Consider the following 6,374-nt stretch of genomic DNA (forward strand, 5'->3'; position numbering starts at 1 on the left):
GACTTGAAAAGTTGTAGCAAGTCGTGTCTCCGCGGGAAGAGACAACCCCCCCCCGCAAACAGGTGAGCTTTTGTAGGGGGGGGTGCGAGGAAAGGGGAGAGAGAAAAAAAAAAAAAGAAGAAGCGGTTGGTTGCTTGGAGTCAAAGCCCTGTGCTCGCTGCCTTTGACCCCCGCCATGGGCAGCAGGCTGGAGACCAGGAAGGACCCTGGTGTTAATGGTTGAAGCTGCGTTTTGGCACCTTTCCCGATGGAGGCAGATTCAGCCACAGACATTTAAAATCGAAAGTATGCGAGCAGTCTGAAAGTTTTGCTCCGGGAGCTAATTTTATCACCGAGATATTAGCCCTCCGCTGTCCTTAAGTTAAAGGACTCTCTTTCCTGAAGTATTTGTGCAGTTCCTTCCGTACCTCTAAGTAAAGGGTAGCTGACATGGTAATTCAGAACAGGTCATCTTTTCGTGTCTCCTTGGTTTCTTGCACGTGATGAGGTTGATGCCGTAGTGGTGGAATTCAGGGGTGCAGAAAACTCTTCAGTAGCCATGGGCAGATGGATTTTTGTCGTGCTTTCTGCTATAAATGTAGGAGCATGTATTAGTGATCAGTAAAGGAAGCACCGGGAAGGGTTGTTTTAAATGCCTTTTCTGCAGTTTCAGATGAAATTAGGTTCTGTAATGAATGATGATATCCTGATGTGACCAGGGGGACGGTATGTATGCCTTGAATCTGCTGAAGTAAGAAATGCACTGAACTTCTGATGTCTTACCTGTTGCTCCTAGGCTGATAGTATCAGGCTTACTGTGACTGCAGTAAATCACTCGGTGATGCACCTCGTAGGCAATTCACCCGTCATGAGGCATTAAGCTGATTAAACTGTATTCCTTTCAGGATAGAATTAATTTTAATTAATTAAAGTCTTTTGAAGTCAGTCATTCACGTTTGAGTCCTGAATTTGGTATTCCTCAAGGTGTAAATACCCGCCTGTGAGATATGTTCCCGTCAGGCGCTGCAAAGTGAAGTCATTGGGTAAACCACGACTGTCAGTCAAAGGCAGAGAACTACGTAGGGAAGATGTGCTAATTAAAAGAAGATACAAACTTTAATATCAATTATACAGTTTCAGGTCTTTTGTAGCAACTCTGAAGAGGCTCTGCTTTAGAAGTGTCCTTTAGGTGCTGGATAAATTGTTTTATTAAAATCAAGATTCCTTAAAATGCAATCAGGAGCTGCTAATTATATTATTATATCCCTATATATTAATTATATCCCCATAATTAACTGTTCTTCCTATGCTGTGCTGACTGCAGATTTACACTTTCTCACCAGCGCCACCGGGAAACTCAAGCATGCCGTGGAAGCTGAGCTCCTTGCAGTTTTGTTGCCTTAGATAAACTTCCAGCCCTACTCGGGTGGCCTTTCAATCAACTCAATTCTGTTGGTGTTGCCCCCGGCTCCACGCCATTGCCTGTCACTAGCCACCACCCGAAAGGTGACGGAGACCGCTGTTGGCCAGCAGCATGCCAGGCGGGGGGTGGAGGGGTGGGCCAGGAGCTTCTTTTTGGAGGTCCTTGAGCCGGGCTGATGCCTCTGAGTGATTGTGGCTGGGTGCTGTGATCCACTGCACACCTGGGTAGGACCTCTTACTTCTGCTTTTGGAGAGCTGGCCAAGCTAGCCCAGTGCTCACGTTGTCCTCAGGCGAACATGTTCCCACTCTTTACGTCCAAAGACTAGGTGTGTTAGCAGAGGGCTGCATGGTAGGCAAGGCTGTTTGCAGTGCTGTTTGCATTAGGCTGAACGGAGCAGCTGCTTTTCTCCTGTGAAAAAAATGATGCTGCTTCTTTCCTGCCCCAAAATAGTTTATACTAACTAGAGTACCGAAAACCCAAAAAAACCCCACCCCCACTTATTTGTGCGGCCACAGTCTTGCCATGTTCTTAATTGTCCTGTAGCCTTCATCGAAGAATCACTGAGGCTGGAGGGCACCTTGGCTGGAGGGCACCTACTCCAACCCCCTGCTCAGAGCCAGGTCCAGCTACAGCAGGCTGCCCACGGCCATGTCCAGCCGGGTTTTGAGTATCTCCAGGGATGGAGACTCCACAGCCTCTCTGGGCGACCTGTGCCAGTGCTTGGTCACTCTCACAGGAAAAAATGTTCCTTCATACGTGCACTGTGGTTGTGCCAGGGTAACTAACTGAGACTCAAGACCGTGCCTGTGAGCGCAGACGTAGCAGAAGCGTCTCGTGCTATGTTGGTGGTGGCGATTCTGCAGTGTAACGGGGCTGGCAGAGTGAAAAATTGTTTTTATCACTGATGTATCCGTGATTAAATACATACAAGGAGATTTGGCAGGACTGGTCTCTCAGAGGCATTTGACGCAGCAAAGCCAGCCGTGAGCCAGCCGCTGTCAGGATCACGTGCCTCAGTACAGAAGAGGGAGCTGCTCCGTTGCAGCTCCCACAGGTTATAATGTGGCGCTATAAAATGCACCCAGATGTGGCACTGGAAGCTCAGTGGTTTTTACGTTGACCAATTATAATTAAAATATTAATTATAGCTAACCTGGGCTTTTGTACTGTTCTATGTTCTTCTCAGGAGATTCATTTTCAAATTATAAGGAGAACAGAGTGGAAGACAGGGCAGTGGATTAAGATTTTTCCAGGTCAGGCTTGAGAGACTGCTCCCACGAGACCATTACAGGAGAAGCTTGTTTTGATGGACCTCTGCAGAGGCTCTCATTTCTGACACTCTTCAGGCTGTCATTTCCTTTGAAGAAAGTCCATTTCCTAACATTAGTACTGCTTGGTTGAGAGATGACAATGCCATGGAAATCCCGGTTTTGCGTTTTGGTGCCTCGTCAATGCCACTGCGGTGCCCGTCCCACTGCTTTCTGCAGCAGAGCACGGTCTTGTGGTTGCTCTTGAGCCCTGGGGCGAGTCGCCTTGCACACGAGTGGGCTGGCTGCCATGTAACGCTGGGGGAACGGAGGCGATGCCCCATCCGCCGCCGCTCGGTGGTGGGCTTAGTGGTCTCTCGGAGTTCCCAGCCCATCTCCCTTTTCCACTTTTAGTGTTGGCAAAACGGGAGCTGGGCCAGAGCTGAGAGCAAGCTCTCTCCGGCTACTAGAAGGCAGCAGGCCAAAACAGTGGTAAAAGCACGCATGATTTCTTCCACAAGGGCAGCGCCGATTCCACCAGCGCTGTTTGAGCCAAGCGTGTGGTGGCAGTTGGGGATGCACTGGTGGGAGGCCAGGAGGTTTCTGTCCCCGGGTAAGCCCCGTCTGGGGAGCAGTGCCCCGTCTGTGTCTGGGCAGAGGCAGCTCTGCCACCGTGACACCCTCACATCTTCCTCATGTCACCCCTCCTATTTTTAAATTGTATTTGGGGCTGCAGCCTGACACATGCAATTCTAGGCCAAAAGCAAAAAAAAATAAATTGCTTCCAACTAGTCTGAACAATTTTTCTCTTCCTTCTTTGTTTAAAACATGGTTTACTGAGGTGCAGAAGCACAGGGCAGATAACCTGAGAGCAGAGAAAAGAAATGACCTGGGCTTTTGGCGTGTGGCTGAAGAGAAGTGGTACGACGGAGCGACTGACAGCACTTCACTTGGGTGCGCTTTCAGAGTGAAATAAGGCTGGGCTGGGCACCTGCCTTCTGCAGCCATTCGTGTTTAGGGCTGCTACTGTCCTCGATGCTGAGAGACCTGTCCCCTAAGGCCATTTGACATCCTCGTCCCTGCACGTCCTCAAGGACTTGTCAACACCAAGAGCACGTCTAACAAACCCTGACGGGTTTTAGTTCAGGGTGGAGATACGGTCACTTCAGTTCAGAAAAGGTGGCCAGATGGAGAGACCCAAATGACTTCCAGTAAGTTAAGCACCTCTCGGGCTTAGAAGGCCTCACAAGGAAATGGGGGTCAGTTCCCCCTGCCAGACTGCGGCGGGGGGCAGGAGGGTCTGAAGGAGAGAGGTACAGCACTCCCTTTTCTTCACATTGGAGCAAGGTGGCTTGACAGGAAGGGGTATGAGATCTGGAGCAGCTGAGGGTGCACCATGAGAGTGGTGGGCCATGAGAGTGGTGGCCTCCCAGCCCAAGGTGAGGAGGGCTTGCCGGGGAAGTGGCAGTTGTGGGTTTGTCTGTCTGCCCCCAGCAGTGGGGAGTCATTTGGTGAGTGTATATATGTCATTTGGTCAGTGTATATATACAGAACAAAATGCAGTGGCACTTCTGGGAGCGATGGTGTGGGCCTGGTGACTCCTTGGTCTCAGGAGAATGTCCGTGTCCCTGCTGGCCTTCCTGCCCGCTTCCCCTCACCCTCTGGCCACCTCTTGTACAGCATCACTTCCAGCTCTGGAGCCCCCAGCACAAGAAGGACATGGAACTGTTGGAGAGGGTCCAGATGAGGGCCACAAAAATGATCTGAGGGCTGGAGCACATCTCCTGTGAGGACAGGCTGAGAGAGTTGGGCTTGTTCAGCCTGGAGAAGAGAAGGCTGCGGGGAGACCTGATTGCGGCCTTTCAGTACTTAAAGGGGAAGGGGTTGCCCAGAGAGGTGGTGGAGGCCCCATCCCTGGAAACATTCAAGGCCAGGCCTGGATGGGGCTCTGAGCAACCTGATCCAGTTAGCGGTGTCCCTGCTCACTGCAGGGGGGTTGGACTAGATGGCCTCTAAAGGTCCCTTCCAACCCAAACCATTCTATGATTCTGTGATCACAGCACAGAGTGCTGAAGCCAGGAGAGAAGGGTAGGCTGTTTTGGGAACACATACCTGTTTGCTGCCAGTTGTGTTGGAGAACACGGTCCCTGAGCCTCCCTGAGCAAGTCAGACTTGACTCATCTGGGTGAACGTCGCTCCTGGGGCCAGCTGTTTGAGCATCATCCCAAGCAGCACAGTTTCGCTTCCGAGCATTCGTGTGTATGAAATGCCTGCAGGACTACTGCTCGTCCGCTTGGGGTATATAATCCTGGGATGTAATTAGTTTATATAATGCCTGAGGTTGTGCTGGGTGTATATACTGTCAGTTGCCTTGATCACGTAGAGAAATGCAGGATAGCGGCTGCAGGCAGCTAAGGCAGTTGTTTAAAAATGTCAGAAACCATCTCTAGGGATAGGCTTATGAATATTGTTCTTTTTATAGAACTAGACTAAACAAAGGAAGATTCAACAACCATGAGAATAAATTGACTTACTTCATCAGTGTTTAAAAGTTACATAGTGCTCCCTTCCCAGAATTTCCATTGACTTTCCCATCACAAAGGCCCGTAACACCTTGCAAAATTTGGTCAAAGGGAAGAATTTCGGCATGGGCTATGACCTGACTGGAACAGCAACCTGCTCCTTTACTGAGTAGCTGAAGGTATGAAGTACTGCCTCAATTTAACAGAGTTTGTGGGAAGATAAATTTTTGATCCTCTGGGTTGTGAGTGGCTAGAATTATTCTTGGTGATTTAATACATCAGAAAAGTATGTGGCATTAGCCTTCCGAGAGTCTTTATATAGCAGTATCTTGGACAGTGTGGAAGTAAAATACAGGACAAATTAAAACATTGTTAATATGTCCATTACTATCATAATGCTTTTCTAATCTGATGTGACTTGCAGTAAAGGGCAAATGTGTTCTTCATAAAGAATATAAGTAGAAAATATAAAAAACCTCCACTGTGTGTTGTTACCCTCTGACAGATAGAGAGGATGGTCAAAGATTTAATAAAAAAAAATTGTGTCCATTTTGGCTTTAGGTTCCTATTTAGTATTGAGAAAAAGTATATAACTCAGCAGGTTTCAGTAAATGTTTCAAAGACCAAAAAGATGACTGTTTAACCTTCCTTTATCTCTGAGATACTCTTTTACAGAAGGAGGAGCTTGGATAAACTTTCTAAATTTAAAAAAAAAAGTACAGTAGTGTGCATTTAAAAGCACTTTAGCTTCCAATCCTTTGTATTTCTGCTATACTCTGCTCTTGATTCATTTATTACCACTTTGATTGATCCATTTTCTCAAATACGTATTTCTTCGGTAAGCTCTTACATTGTGCCTGGTTCCATCGTGTTTCCAACATTGTAAGCCTTAAGGTTGTGTTAACTCTTCTTAGCGTAGGTGAATGTGTGGGGGTGGTAGGAAATACCCCTTTTCTTCTCTGATTTGCCAAGTCATCAAGTGTCTGAAAACTTGGACTTGGGGGTTCCAACAAAAATTGTAGTCCTGCTTTTATACCCCTGCCAGGGCGTTTCAGTAGTGTCGGCGCAGTCCTGGTGCAAGGTGGGAGCAGGCAGCAGGTGCTGTGGGATCCGGCAGCCGGGGAATCCGCTCAAGTGGGGATGAGTCAGCCTCGCCTCACAGCCCGCAAAAAAACTCCCTTTTTTTTTTTTTTTTTTTTTGG

This window comes from Egretta garzetta, unplaced genomic scaffold (assembly GCF_000687185.1).
Source record: "Egretta garzetta isolate BGI_Z169 unplaced genomic scaffold, ASM68718v1 scaffold168, whole genome shotgun sequence".
Lineage (NCBI taxonomy): Eukaryota > Metazoa > Chordata > Aves > Pelecaniformes > Ardeidae > Egretta > Egretta garzetta.